The following is a 16,880-nucleotide window of genomic DNA, read 5'->3' as shown; positions in this document are numbered from 1 at the left end:
TATATATATAAACAATAGGAATTAGTGATACAAAATGGTGACATATGGACAACCCATTTTAAAACACTCTACAACACCGTTCAAATTGACACAAACGCAGAACAACGCCAACTTCATGAGAAGTTGAATGGACTAGAAAAAGCTATAAAGGACAATCAAAATCCATTGGACTCCCCAATTACTGACCAGGAGCTCTATAAGAAACTTCAGGCCCACAAATTTAAAAAAGCATGCGGACCTGATGGCATCCTAAATGAGATGCTTAAACTTACTAGTGCAAAATTTCAATTGGCTATATTAAAACTGTTTAATATGATCCTGAGTGTAAGCTATTTCCCTGACATCTGGAATCAAGGACTCATAACCCCAATCTTTAAGAATGGAGACAAATTTGACCCTAACAATTACAGAGGCATTTGGGTGAACAGTAACCTGTGGAAAGTTTTCTGTAGTATTATAAATGTAAGAGTTCTAAACTTCCTTAATAAGCACAATGTCTTGAGTAAAAGCCAAATTGGATTTATACCAAAACATCGCACAACTGATCATATTTACACCCTACACACCCTGATAGAATAACATGTCCACCAAAATAATACCAAAATATACGCTTGCTTTATCGACTTCCAAAAAGCATTTGATTCTATTTGGCATACAGGACTGTTCTACAATGTTATTGAAAGTGGTATATGGGGTAAAACATATGACATAATTAAATCAATGTATACTGGCAATACGTGCAGCATTAAAATTGGCAAGAAAAGAACAGAATTCTTTAACCAGGGACGGGGCCTTCGTCAGGTTTGCAATCTGAGCCCTGCGCTCTTTACATCAACGAATTGGCCACTATTCAAGGTGTTAGTCTCCACAATTCAGAAGTTAAATGCCTACTCTTCGCAGATGACCTATGCCTGCTGTCACCCACAGCACATGGCCTACAGCAGAGGCTGGACCTGCTAGAGCAGTACTGCCAGACCTGGGCCCTGGCAGTAAACCCCAAAAATACTAAAATAATGATTTTCCAGAGAAGATCCAGATCTCAGGGAATTAGACCAAAGTTCTCAATTGGTACAAAATATATATAGTACTGTACACACTACAATTACTAAGGTTTAAAAATAAGCTCAACTGGACACCTTAATGAGGCAGTGAATGAACTGAGAGAGAAAGCACGCAGGGCATTCTACGCCATTAAAAAGCAAATTCAAATTGAAATACCTATTAAAATTTGGCTAAAACTAATTGAATATGTCATTGAACCAATTGCACTTTATGGCAGCGAGGTGTGGGGTCCACTTGCAAAACAAGATTTCATCAAATGGGACAAACACCCCATTGAAACCCTGCATGCAGAGTCCTGTAAGATTCTCCTACATATCCAGAGGAAAACTACAAACAATGCGTGCAGGGCAGAATTAGTCCAATATCCACTAATAATAAAAACTCAAAAAAGAGCAATTCAGTTTTGGAAAATTACAGTGACCGCCTCTCATATCATTACCAAGCCCTGCAATGCCAAGAGCTGAACAAAGAAAAGAGTCCCCTCATCCAGCTGGTCCTGGGGCTGAGTTCACTAACCTGTTCTACTAACACACTGAAGCCTCAGGACCAGAACATCCAATCAATCAGAATAAACCAAATTACAACACAGTCAAAACAAAACTACATTGCTTATTGGGAAACACAAGCACAAACACAAAGCAAAATGTAGTGCTATCTGGCCCTAAATCGACAGTACACCGTGGCTAAATATTCGACCATGGTTACTGATCAAAACCTTAGAAAAACCTTGACAAAGTACAGGCTCAGTGAGCACAGCCTTGCCATTGAGAAGGGTAGACACAGGAAAACCTGGCTCCCTGTAGAGGAAAGGCTGTGCAGCCACTGCACAACAGCAGAACCTGAGACGGAGCTGCATTTCCTGGCAAAATGTCAAAAATATAAAACATTTAGAGAGTGTCATTTTCCCAAATTTGAAACCCTTATTCAAGGTTTCAAAGACCTCTCTGATGAGGATAGGCTACCCATCCTGTTGGGGAGGACGCAGAGAGCTGTGGGTTGGCAGCGCACTACATTGCTGCCTGCCATAAGTTGAGGGACAGTGTCTGACAGACCAATCATCCTGCATGTGCTCTACTGTATGCTTATTGTTATTGTTGAATGTATGGTTATTTTGACCCTTGGTTATTGTTGTTACTGTTGTCCCGTTCACAATTTTGATTCTCATTTTATTTATTTTGTATATTGTAAATATCCAAAATAAGCTTTGGCAATATGTACATTGTTACGTCATGGCAATAAAGCGAATTGAATTGAATTGCATTGAATTGAATTGAGAGAAAGAGAGAGAGAGAGAGAGAGAGAGAGAGAGAGAGAGAGAGAGAGAGATAGAGAAGAGAGAGAGAGAGAGAGAGAGAGAGAGAGAGAGAGAAAGACAGACAGACAGAGTGAGAGAGAGAGGGACAGAGAGTGAGAGAAAGAGAGACAGAGAGAGAGAGAGAGAGACAGAGAGAGAGAGGGACAGAGAGTGAGAGAAAGAGAGACAGAGAGACAGAGAGACAGGGACACAGAGAGAGAGAGACAGAGAGAAAGACAGACAGAGTGAGAGAGCGAAAGAGAGACACACAGAGAGAGAGAGAGAGAGAGAGAGAGAGAGAGAGAGAGAGAGAGAGTGAGAGAGAGACAGAGAGACAGAGAGACAGAGTGAGAGAGAGAGAGAGAGACAGAGTGAGAGAGAGAGAGAGAGAGAGAGAGAGAGAGTAATATTACACAGTTAATTAATAGATCATCACTCACACACAGACATGGCTTCATAGTTGTTCATAGTTTATTATCATAGTTTGTCATAGTTTCTAATCATACTTTCTAATCATACTTTCTAATCATACTTTCTAATCATAGTTTCTAATCATAGTTTTTTATCATAGTTTCTAATCATAGTTTCTAATCATAGTTTTTAATCATAGTTTTTAATCATAGTTTCTAATCATAGTTTCTAATCATAGTTTTTAATCATAGTTTCTAATCATAGTTTCTAATCATAGTTTTTAATCATAGTTTTTAATCATACTTTCTAGTCTGAGAGGTTTTGATATAAAACGAGGGTCAAATAGAACCTAAGAGGGCAGAAGCTATTGTCTACAAACAGTATGAGAAAAAACAATGGCTACCGCTTAATGGATAAATAGCCTTCATTTTTAATACCATTCTAAAATAATATATATCTATATACAAACATCACATTGAATATTCAACTCACCTTCAAAAAGTTCCATGAGGAAGAAAGATTCCCAGATGATCTTTTAGATGTTCTGTCTTCAGGATGTTCTGGGTTGACGGCTGTTGGAGAGGAGCTGTTGAGTGAGCTGGGGCCTTTTGAGGCCCTGCCTCTGGGAGCCTGTCAGCTTGTGACATGATGAGAGAGTGAAAGAAGGCCTACCTGTAAGGTATTTTGTGATATTTTGTGCTACAAACATACTTCTATTTGAAGAGGTTTTCGACCATTCAGGGACCTAATCTCAAACACTCATGAAAACATGAAAAACATTTTTGTCTACACATGCTCGCTTCGAGGCAAATAACACTGAAACGTGCATTACAGCACCAGATGCTCCGGAAGAATGTGTGATCACACTCTCCGCAGCCGATGTAAGACCTTTAAACAGGTCAACATTCACAAGGCCACAGGGCCAGATGGATTACCAGGACATGTACTCTGAGCATGGGGTGACCAACTGGCAAGTGTCTTCACTGACATTTTTTACAACCTCTCCCTGTCCGAGTCTGTAATACCAACATGTTTCAAGCAGACCAACATAGTCCCTGTGCCCAAGAACACTAAGGTAACCTACTGACCCATAGCAATCACATCTGTAGCCATGAAGTACTTTGAAAGGCTGGTCATGGCTCACATTAACACCATTATCCCAGAAACCCTAGACCCACTCCAATTTGCATACCGCCCCAACAGATCTACACTGCCCTTTGCCACCTGGACAAAAGGAACACCTATGTGAAAATGCTATTCATTGACTACAGCTCAGCATTCAACACCATAGTGCCCTCAAAGCTCATTAATAAGCTAAGGACCATGGGACTAAACACCTCCCTCTGCAACTGGATCCTAAACTTCCTGATGGGCCGCACCCATATGGAAAGGTTAGGTAACAACACATCCGCCACGCTGATCCTCAACACAGGGGCCCCTCAGGGGTGCGTGCTCAGTCCACTCCTGTAATCCCTGTACTCCCTGTACACTAAAGACTGCAAGGCCAGGCATGACTCCAACACCATCATTAAGTTTGACGATGACACAACAGTGGTAGGCCTGATCACCGACAATGACGAGACAGCCTATAGGGAGGAGGTCAGAAAACTGGCCAGACAACAATCTCTCCCTCAACGTGATCAAGACAAAGGAGATGATTGTGGACTACAGGAAAAAGAGGACCGAGAACGCCCCCATTCTCGTCGACATGGCTGCAGTGGAGCAGGTTGAGAGTTTCAACCAAACTAACATGGTCCAAGCACACCAAGACAGCCGTGAAGTGGGCACAAAAAAACCTATTCCACCTCAGCAGACTGAAAAGATTTGGCATGGGTCCTCAGATCCTCAAATGGTAATACAGCTGCACCATCGAGAGCATCCTGACTGGTTGCATCACTGCCTGGTGTGGCAACTGCTCGGCCCCGACCGCAAGGCACTACAGAGGGTAGTGCGAACGGCCCAGTACATCACTTCCTGCCATCCATGACCTCAATACCAGACGGTGTCAGAAGAAGGCCCTAAAAATTGTCAAAGACTCCAGCCACCCTAGTCATAGACTGTTCTCTCTGCTACCGCACGGCAAGCGGTAACGGATCGCCAAGTCTAGGTCCAAGAGGCTTCTGAACAGCTTCAACACCCAAGCCATAAGACTCCTGAACATCTAATCAAATGGCTACCCAGACTATTTGCATTGCCACCAGCTCTCCCCCTCTTTTACACAGCTGCTACTCTCTGTTGTTACCATCTATTCATAGTCACTTTAATAACTCTACCTACATGTACATATTACCTCAACTAACCGGTGCCCCCGCGCATTGACTCTGTACTGGTACCGCTCTGTATATACAGTTGAAGTTGGAAGTTTACATACACTTAGGATGGAGTCATTAAAACTCGTTTTTCAACCACTCCAAATATTTCTTGTTAAAACCTGTTAGGGATAGGGGGCAGTATTTTCACGGCCGGATAAAAAATGTACCCGATTGAATCTGGTTACTACTCCTGCCCAGAAACTAGAATATGCATATAATTAGTAGATTTGGATAGAAAACACTCTAAAGTTTCTAAAACTGTTTGAATGGTGTCTATGAGTATAACAGAACTCATATGGTAGGCCAAAACCTGAGAAGATTCTATACAGGAATTGCCCTGTCTGACCATTTCTTGTCCTTCTAGGGCATCTCTATAAAAAATACAGCATCTCTGCTGTAATGTGACATTTTCTAAGGCTTCCATTGGCTCTAGGAAGGCGCCAGAAAGTGGAATGATAGCCCTGCAGTCTCTGGGCGAAAAACAGCAGGGGTTTTGTAGTGGTCCTTCTGAGGACAGTGACACTGGTGCGCGCGTGCACGAGACGACTTTTTTCTTTCACTGTCTCCCGGTTGGAATATTATCGCTATTTTACGAGAAAAATCGCATAAAAATTGATTTTAAACAGCATTTGACATGCTTCGAAGTACGGTAATGGAATATTTTGACATTTTTTGTCACGAAACGCGCCGGCGCGTCACCCTTCGGATAGTTACCTGAACACACGAACAAAACGGAGCTATTTCAATATAACTATGGATTATTTTGAACCAAAACAACATTTGTTGTTGAAGTAGAAGTCCTGGGAGTGCATACTGACGAAAAATAGCAAAGGTAATCCAATTTTTCTTATAGTAAATCAGAGTTTTGTGAGTGCCAAACTTGGTGGGTGTCAAAATAGCTAGCCGTGATGGCCGGGCTATGTACTCAGAATATTGCAAAATGTGCTTTCACCGAAAAGCTATTTTAAAATTGGACACCGCGATTGCTTAAAGGAGTTCTGTATCTATAATTCTTAAAATAATTGTTATGTTTTTTGTGAACGTTTATCGTGAGTAATTTAGTAAATTCACCGGAAGTTTTCGGTGGGTATGCTAGTTCTGAGCATCACATGCTAATGTAAAAAGCTGGTTTTTGATATAAATATGAACTTGATTGAACAAAACATGCATGTATTGTATAACATAATGTCCTAGGATTGTCATCTGATGAAGATCATCAAAGGTAGTGCTGCATTTAGCTGTGGTTTTGGTTTTTGTGACATATATGCTTGCTTTGAAAATGGCTGTGTGATTATTTTTGGGAGGGTACTCTCCTGACATAATCTAATATTTTGCTTTCGCTGTGAAGCCTTTTTGAAATCGGACAATGTGGTTAGATTAACGAGAGTCTTAGCTTTAAAATGGTGAAAAATAGTCATATGTTTGAGAAATTGAAGTTGTAGCATTTTTGAGGTATTTGTAATTCGCGCCACTCTATACTATTGGATATTGGTGAGGCGTTCCGCTAGCGGAACATCTGTCCCTAACAGGTTGTTTTGGCAAGTCGGTTAGGACATCTTCTTTGTGAATGGCACAAGTCATTGTTCCAACAATTGTTTACACACAGATAATTTAACTTATAATTCGCAGTATCACAGTTTCAGTGGGTCTGAAGTTAACATACACTAGGTTGACTGTTCCTTTAAATAGCTTGGAAATTTCCAGAAAATTAAGTCAGGGCTTTAGAAGCTTCTGATAGGCTAACTGACATCATTTCCGTTGAACCCGTGGATGTATATCAAGGCCTACCTTCAGACTCATTGCCTCTTTGCTTGACATCATGGGAAAATCAAAGGAAATCAGCCAAGACCTCATAAAAAAAATTGTAGACCTCCACAAGTCTGGTTCATCCTTGGGAGCAATTTCAAAACGCCTGAAGGTATCATGTTCATCTGTACAAACAATAGTACGCAAGTATAAACACCATGGGACCACGCAGCCGTCATACCGCTCAGGAAGGAGACACATTCTGTCTCCTAGAGATGAACGTAATTTGGTGCGAGAACTGCAAATCAATCCCAGAACAACAGCAAAGGACCTTGTGAAGATGCTGGAGGAAACAGGTACAAATGTATCAATATCCACAGTAAAATGAGTCCTATATCGACATAACCTGAAAGGCTGCTCAGCAAGGAAGAAGCCACTGCTCCAAAACTGCCATAAAAAAAGCTACACTATGGTTTGCAACTGCACATGGGGACAAAGATCATACTTTTTGGAGAAATGTCCTCTGGTCTGATGAAACAGAAATAGAACTGTTTTGCCATAATGATCATTGTTGTGTTTGGAGGAAAAAGGGGGAGGCTTGCAAGCCAAAGAACACCATCCCAACCGTGAAGCATGGGGGCGGCAGCATCATGTTGTGGGGGTGCTTTGCTGCAGGAGGGACTTGTGCATAAAATAGATGGCATCATGAGCAAGTAAAATTATGTGGATATATTGAAGCAACATCTCAAGACATCAGTCAGGAAGTTAAAACTTGGTCGCAAATGGGTCTTCCAAATGGACAATGACCCCAAGCATGCTTCCAAAGTTGTGGCAAAATGGCTTAAGGACAACAAAATCAAGGTATTGGAGTGGCCATCACAAAGCCCTGACCACAATCCAATAGAAAATGTGTGTGCAGAACTGAAAAAGCATGTGCGAGCAAGGAGGCCTACAACCTGACTCAGTTACATCTGCTCTGTAAGGAGGAATGGGCCAGAATTCACCCAACTTATTGTGGGAAGCTTGCGGAAGGCTACCCGAGACGTTTGACCCAAGTTCAACAATTTAAAGGCAATGCTACCAAATACTAATTGAGTGATGAAAGAAATAAAAGCTGAAATAAATCATTCTCTCTACTATTATTCTGACATTTCACAATCTTAAAATAAAGTGGTGATCCTAACTGACCTAAAACAGGGAATTCCTACTAGGATTAAATGTCAGGAATTGTGAAAAACTGAGTTTAAATGTACTTGTCTAAGGTGTATGTAAATTTCCGACTTCAACTGTAGTCTCGCTGTTGTTATTTTATTTTTTATTCTTATCCGTATTTTTTTAAACTGCATTGTTGGTTACGGGCTCGTAAGTAAGAATTTCACTGTAAGGCATGTGACTAATAAAATTGGATTTGATTTGATTTAAAGAATGTGAATTTGGTCATAAAAATATGCATGAAAATAAAGATGCTTAAAATATGTGACATTTTGTAGAGATTTTTGCACACTATAGGGGCCACCTGGGCCTTGTTCTGGTAAATGTCTGTAAAGATAGGTTGGTATAAGATATCTGCTCCATTTTTGGGGCCCATGTTGACAAGATGTTGGGGAGTCACTGGAAAGGAATATTGACCATCCGAGCATCTCAGTGCACATCTCAATAAACACAATAGGTGTTTTGCTACATTTCAGTCTTCTGTGAAGTACTTATAGTGTTATATTGGGATGCAAACTCAAAAAATAATCATTTAAACTATATCTGACATGTTACTGTTCTTTTTTAAGCCCCTAACCATGTGTGTGAAGTATATACTTTTGTTTCACAATAGATTTGTTTAAGACCACCAAGAAACACTCTGTGTGCCCCTGATTTAGCCCACTTCAGTAAAAGGTTATTAAGGGGGTGAAATGGATCTGTTGAGGTCAGCATTGAAATGGGCCCATGTTCCATAAAAACAGTACAATAACCCTTTCAAAGTGGAGGGTGTGATTGACGGAGACATACACTGTACATTCCATCCTTGGACACCCCGGACATCCTCGGACATTCCCAGAGGTCCTCACTTCGAGAAAAAAAAACAATTGTTTGTGGGGGACCCTTATGTACATATAGTGGCCTACTGTGTAAGGGCCAACCTATTCATATTTATATGGATTTAATGAGAGCTCTTTTTAAAAAGGCTAAAGGTTAGACAGGTTAAAAAAAAAACATTGGTTCATAAACACATATTTACACGTTCACACCAATGGGGGGGGACAGAGGTCTGAACATCCTCGTAGGCCCCTGGACACAACTGTTATTTTCACGTCTGCTCCCGCTCTTCCCCCCTCTGGCGCTAGAGGGCGCCAGGCTGCCCTGCATCACTCACTCCTATCATCTATTACGCACACCTGCCTTCCCTCGTCACGCGCATCAGCAATATTGGACTCACCTGGACTGACCCATCACCTGTTTATTTCCTCCCCTATATTTGTCAGTTCCCCGCTGCTGCATTGATTGTCTTTTGTTTGTGTTACTTGTTTACTGACGCTGTTCCTGTCTCGTTCCATGTCCGTTATTTATTAAAGGTTTTACTCCCCGTACCTGCTTCGTCTCTCCAGCATCATCCATTGTGACAGAATGCAGCAGCCATCACACGAAGCATCGGGGAGTACTGGCGTTCCGGTTGGTATGGTGACATCGGCTCTGGGTTGCCATCGATGGAACCGGGGGTGCCTAAGCCAGCCCGTCGGGCGTCCACGCCCTGGCTGGCTCGAGAGGTTTCGTTGCCTTGGTTGGCTCGGCAGGTTTCCATCCCACGTCACGCTCCGCTGGATTGTCGGGTTCCTTCTCTGCAGCGGGATCGACAGGCGTCTTGCCTCAGCCAGATTGTCGGGCTTCCATGCCTCAGCCGTCTCGCCAGGCTCTCACGCTCCTGCCGGCTTGTCCAGCGCCCATGTCTCGGCCGGTTCGCCCAAGTGGGATGCCGGGTGGCGTCCCTAGAGGAGGGGGTACTGTCATGTCTGCTCCCGCTCTTCCCCCCTCTGGTGCTAGAGGTTCGCCAGGCTGCCCTGCATCACTCACTCCTATCTCATTACGCACACCTGCCTTCCCTCTTCACGCGCATCAGCAATATTGGACTCACCTGGACTCTCATCGTCTGTTTATTACCTCCCCTATATTTGTCAGTTCCCCACTGCTGCATTGATTGTCTTTTGTTTGTGTTACTTGTTTGCTGAAGCTGTTCCTGTCTCGTTCCATGTCCGTTATTTATTAAATGTTTTACTCCCCGTACCTGCTTCGTCTCTCCAGCGTCATCCCTTGTGACAGTTTTTCAGACAGTTGTTTTTAGAGACACACCACACACGCTCAGACACACACACATCCACCAGGACCGCTTGGCTCTTGTGTAGAGATAGAGAGAAACAGATCGAGGAGACAGACAGAGAGGCGGTATTTAATTCATTGAAGGTAAATTACATTTGAAACCCTTTTTATTTTCTTCAAAAATGTTACTACATATTACAATCATTAAAAAGTGTACTATGCAATATTAAACTATAAAAATGTTTTTTTACAAAACATTTCTATTAATCATGCAAATTCTTATACAATACTAGACATTTACTACACGTTAAATGTTTATATGTATAAATATGTTTTGGTGGACTGTTTTTTAAATGTGTTTGATCCTTTTCAGGGGTCCTTCTCTCTCTCTGCTTTTTTCCTGCCACCAAGCCTCACACACCCAGAGGGCCAGAGGAAGAGCTGTCATTCATTAAATGTAAAATAAAATTAAAAACCCTTTTTATTTTCTTCAAAAACGTAACTACGAAAATGCCTACATATTGCAATTATTATTTTGTTGTAGGAAATACTGTTTTTTAAATGCATTCTTAGAGAGAAGTATTTGCTCCTATTCAGGGGACCTCTCTCTCTCTGTACCTCTCTGCATGTAACCTGACCCAACCATACAGCCTGCCTCTCTCTCTCTCTCTCTCTCTCTCACACACACACACACACACACACACACACACACACACACACACACACACACACACACCACACACACACACACACACACACACACACACAGTCACGCCCTGACCTTAGAGATCCTTTAAATTCTCTATTTGGTAGGTCAGGGTGTGACTAGGGTGGGAAATCTATGTTTATATTTCTTTGTTGGCCGAGTATGGTTCCCAATCAGAGGCAGCTGTCTATCGTTGTCTCTGATTGGGGATCATACTTAGGCAGCCCTTTTTCCTACAGTCAGTTGTGGGGTCTTGTCTTTTGTGTTGCATGTGTTTGCACTCCTAGCTTTACGTTCGTTGTATTGTTTTTTGGTGGTACATTTAAAATTAAAGAAAATGTAAGCCTACCACGCTGCACCTTGGTCTTCATTGAACGACGGACGTAACACACACACACACACACACACACACACACACACACACACACACACACACACACACACACACACACACACACACACACACACACACACACACACACACACACACACACACACACACACACACACAGACACACACACACACACAGAGACACACAGACACACACACACCCCCTTGGAGGAAGAGAGCTGTCATTCCTTAAATGTAAATTATTTTTAAAACCCTTCATTTTATTCTAAAACTTTTGTACCTAATTGAATAAAAATTATTATTAACAAAACTACACATTAATACCCATTAAATGTTTATATGTATAAATATTTTGTTGTAGGGAAGACTGCTATTTTAAAAGTTTTTTTGAACTTTTCAGGGCCCTCGTCTGCTTGTAACCTCTGACCCAAACCATGCATCCTTGCCTGGCCTCAACGGTGGATATACAGAGGGTCAGAGGAAGAGAACTGTCATTCATTAAAGGTAAATTATTTTTAAAAACCCTTTATTTTGTATTCTAAAACTTCAGTACATAATTGCATACATATTACAATTATTGAACAATACTGCACTTTACTACACAATACATGTTTATATGCATAATTTATATTTAATTCCTCTTAGAGAAAAAGGCCTTGGGAAAGGCCTATTGTAACCCAACACCCCCATCAGTCTCCAAATCCCTATCTTCAAGCTGTGAGCGCCTCAGACAATGCCTCTTCCACACTGGATCTCCAGGGCCTTCCAGGTTTGGGTATGTTTTCTTTTCCATGATAGACCAACCTTCTTGCTGTTAAGCTCAAGTTATGTCTTGAGGACAGAATGGACCATCTACGTAAATGTTCACGGTGGTGGAAAAACTGCTGGACTTATTTCATCATATCAAACACTTTAAAATAATCTCACCTGAAGCTAAAGACAGGCACAAAATAATTGATTTCTGTGTATGCTTTTGAAGATACATACTAGAAGATACAATTGTCACTTTTGGAGTCTGGACTATATGCGACTGAAGAGATTCTTGACTTTCAAATCATCTGGCCCGCAGACGTCCTCTTCCAATGCGTACCCAGGCAGGGATGTTCCACTCAGGGCCTGTACGATCTGATATAGAGCAAATCTTATCTTAAGCCGTTCTGTCAAGCGAAATGCAGAAGAAAGTGGCTTAAGATGGTTTTGTCATTGTGTCCCAGACATGAATTGGTCTAGGAGACATGTTTTATGTAGTTTATCTGTGTTAGACTTGGCACAGGACAAGTCTAACTCTTACGTATACTCAGGCAGACCTACCTCGTAAATTACTTTTTCATATACAAGATACACAGCAGCTCCATAAGTTCACTACAGAAATTCCCAACTGTTTAACATTTTTCAAACACATTTTCTTTCAGTTGAACAAGGTCACCACACATCAATCAGGCCATTACTTTTTATTTCAAACACTTGCTTTACTTTGAAGAAACAGCTGCACTATCGTGTTACATAAGCACAGCATAAATAGCATGAGGACATCCGGACAGGATGTCCTTAAAAGGACAGAAACACAGGACAGGAAGAGCTTATCAATCACTTTTTGACAGCAACCGTCTACCATATTCTCTCTTGCACCATTTTATTATTATGAACTATTTTAACATGATGGACTATTTTAACATTACAGTTTTTTACAATCGCTAGGACCCATTTCTCAATACTTAGGTCACTTTTTCAAAACTCTTCACACAGCTCTCCTAACCAACTTTCAGCTTGGCACAGCAGTTAATTTCTCATCCAAAATGCACTAAAACTACCAAAACACTTCATACATGTCTCAAATCAACTCATTCTTCCATAACACTAGCAAAGGTTGTCACCCAACAAGCACACTGTCACTCATAAAACAACGACCTAAACAACACTAACAACAGGTAGCACTACACAATGTTTTCTTTACAAAACAATGACACCTCTCTACTGTTTAGAATTCACTGCAGTATATGTTACAGGAACGACACCTCTCTACTGTTTAGAATTCACTGCAGTATATGTTACAGGAATGACACCTCTCTACTGTTTAGAATTCACTGCAGTATATGTTACAGGAATGACACCTCTCTACTGTTTAGAATTCACTGCAGTATATGTTACAGGAATGACACCTCTCTACTGTTTAGAATTCACTGCAGTATATGTTACAAGAATGACACCTCTCTACTGTTTAGAATTCACTGCAGTATATGTTACAGGAATGACACCTCTCTACTGTTTAGAATTCACTGCAGTATATGTTACAGGAACGACACCTGTCTACTGTTTAGAATTCACTGCAGTATATGTTACAGGAATGACACCTCTCTACTGTTTAGAATTCACTGCAGTATATGTTACAGGAATGACACCTCTCTACTGTTTAGAATTCACTGCAGTATATGTTACAGGAATGACACCTCTCTACTGTTTAGAATTCACTGCAGTATATGTTACAGGAATGACACCTCTCTACTGTTTAGAATTCACTGCAGTATATGTTACAGGAATGAATCAGACATGATGCAATACGCTTCAATATGTTTTATGTCATTTTTTGGCATTGAGTGATTCCAAAATACAGGAATTTGGATATACACCATCTACCGATATAGATACAGTAGCAATGCTAGTCAACCCTGTCTTCTGCATTTGGCCACAGGGTCTCATCCACATCACATTTTATGTCATCTTGGACAATACACCTAGGAAAGAATATTTTGGCATGTCTGGTCCATCCCTGGCAATCTTCTGCAGATATGTCCAGGCATCCAGCATTGCGTCCAGGAGGGACATTTGATTATGTGAATGGTGGTCATAAACCTTCTACCTCCATGAGAAAAATAATTCCTCTATGGGGTTGAGGAATGAAGAGTAAGGAAGGAGGAAAAGTGACACCATCCTGGGATGGGCTGCACACCACTCTGTGACCGCACGGGAGTGGTGAAATGACACATTGTCCCATTCAATTACAAACGTTGGCCGATTTGGCCTCACTGCAACCCTTTCCTCACCTGGCACAACCCTTCCATAGAGGTCATCCAGGAATGAAATGAGATGCTCGGTGTTGTACGGCCCAATTAGCGGTTTGTGTAACAGCAATCCATCAGAGGATACTGCTGCACACATTGTGATGTTGGTACCCCTCTGGCCCGGGACATCCACTGTGGCTCTTTTCCCAATCACATTCCTTCCTCGCCGCCGTGTTTTGGCCAAGTTGAAACCAGCCTCATCCACAAAGATGAATATGTGTGGTGTTTGCCTGGCTTCAATCTCCATGACTCTCTAAAATAAATCCACAAGGCAACATAAGAGTTAGGCTATTACGGTAGTTTACATTATACATAAAAACATGCCATTATGTGCCTCTGCCCTGTTTGGTTTACTTCAAAATCAGTTCTGTATTTTATAGTCATCTTACCTGGATTTATTGGTTCCTGAGTTGCTTGTCTCGTTCAGAGTTCCTCTCAAAGGGGACAGTGTACAACTGCTTCATCCTGACTTGATGTTGTTTCAGGACTCTAGAAATAGTTGTTATGCTTACATTGTGAATATTTCCAAATGTAATATTGCCTGCCAACACTTGTCCCGAATCTCTGTGAGTTTTATGTCATTGTTTCTGATGACCACAGTAGTGAAAATCCTACCTCTCCAGCCTGTGGGAGGTAACCGTTGGGTCCTAAGTAGAAATACAAAAACAATTACACACAAGTAAGTTTGGAGGCTTTGCTCAATTTACTTCTGTAATGTTTCAGTCAGATGCCCTTGCAGAACGCACATCTTACCTGTTGTTTTGCCAGAAATTTCTCACAATAGATGCCACTGTTGAGAGTAGCAGATTTGGCTGCACTCTCAGACCAGCCTCTTTCATTGATAGACCATGATTTATTACATGATCAATTATAGTAGCCCTAATCTCATCTGAGAATACAGCTCTTGATCTTCCTCTCAGTCTTCTTCCACCATGCATACGTACTCCTCTTCCTCTCCCTCTCCCAGACACTCTTCTTCCTCTGTCAGCCACTTCTCTATCTCTGTCTGGGTCCATGTTTACATTACAGTACAGCATTATTCCTAAAATGCCCCCTTTTGTATAGATGGTAATGTAATTGAAAGACTAACACCTGGGTAGGTGTTCAGTTACAATGGGAATCAGCTGTGGTTGGTCTAATTGTTTTGATTGTATTTCATTTTTTAGATTTGGAATATATTTCAATACGGTATTACTGTAGAAATGTAGCAAATGAATGTCTTATGTTAGGTTTTGAACTTAAGTTTAACAATTTTGAAAAGCGTATGTAAACATGTGCAAATTGGCCTGTAGGTACATAGAGTTTTGGTGGTGGTTGTGTCTGAGTGAGAAAAGAATTCATGCAATTTGAAAGATATAGTCATTGAATGCATTTTGTTCCAAAGCAATGAAAAATGATCCACAGTTTAGCCCACATAGACTGCTGTTGTGCTCACTGTGTGAAGAGTTTTGAAAAAGTGACTAGCGATTGTAAAAAAACTTACAGAGATAGGAGTTTATTATTCATGAGATTATTTGCTTACTGTGTCTGTGTGTGTGTATATGTTTATGTGTGTGTGTGTGTGTGTGGTGTGTGTGTGTGTGTGGTGTGTGTGTGTGTGTGTGTGTGTGTGTGTGTGTGTGTGTGTGTGTGTGTGTGTGTGTGCGTGCGTGCGTCTATCCTACGGCCTAAATGACAGGTTGAGATTTCTTGCTATGGGCAATACAGTACAAAACCAGATAAGGCTTCTGACAGCACACAAGGTGACAAGTCTTCCTACAGTTAAAAGGCTTTGTCCAACAAGGGCTTAATAGTATATGCAGATTCTAGATTTTAATTGGGATTAAGTAAATGATTCAATGCTGACTTTTTCTGTTCTCTGAGAGATGGTAGAGAGACTATTGGTGGTAGAGAGACTATTGATGGTAGAGAGACTATTGATGGTAGAGAGACTATTGATGGTAGAGAGACTATTGGTGGTAGAGAGACTATTGATGGTAGAGAGACTATTGATGGTAGAGAGACTATTGGTGGTAGAGAGACTATTGATGGTAGAGAGACTATTGGTGGTAGAGAGACTATTGGTGGTAGAGAGACTATTGATGGTAGAGAGACTATTGGTGGTAGAGAGACTATTGATGGTAGAGAGACTATTGATGGTAGAGAGACTATTGGTGGTAGAGAGACTATTGATGGTAGAGAGACTATTGGTGGTAGAGAGACTATTGATGGTAGAGAGACTATTGATGGTAGAGAGACTATTGATGGTAGAGAGACTATTGATGGTAGAGAGACTATTGCCTCATGTTCTTGCACACAAAATTATACACATTAGTTGTGACAGGGGAAATGTATCTCCTTCCTTCAGCCAAATACAGATTTCAGGAGAAAATAAAATCGGATGATATTTTTTTACTGAAACTTGAGTGATGGGGAATTCACATTCAAGTTTCAAGTTTATTGTCCCAGAGGGCAGTTGGTGTTGCAGCAAAGGAACATAATAAACCACATTGAACATATGAATTCCACATGAATTGCAATGACATAGTTATAAGCAATTCTATGAGGGGAAAGAGTTTGAGTTTCACCATTCGAGTCAACTCTGAAATTGTGAGCACAAACACATGGCCCAATATGGACTGTTGTATTAGCCAAA

Source organism: Salmo salar, chromosome 06 (assembly GCF_965601325.2).
Source record: "Salmo salar chromosome 06, fSalSal1, whole genome shotgun sequence".
NCBI classification, from domain to species: domain Eukaryota; kingdom Metazoa; phylum Chordata; class Actinopteri; order Salmoniformes; family Salmonidae; genus Salmo; species Salmo salar.
The sequence above is the reverse complement of the archived record's forward strand: the minus strand, read 5'-3'. Positions refer to the sequence as shown.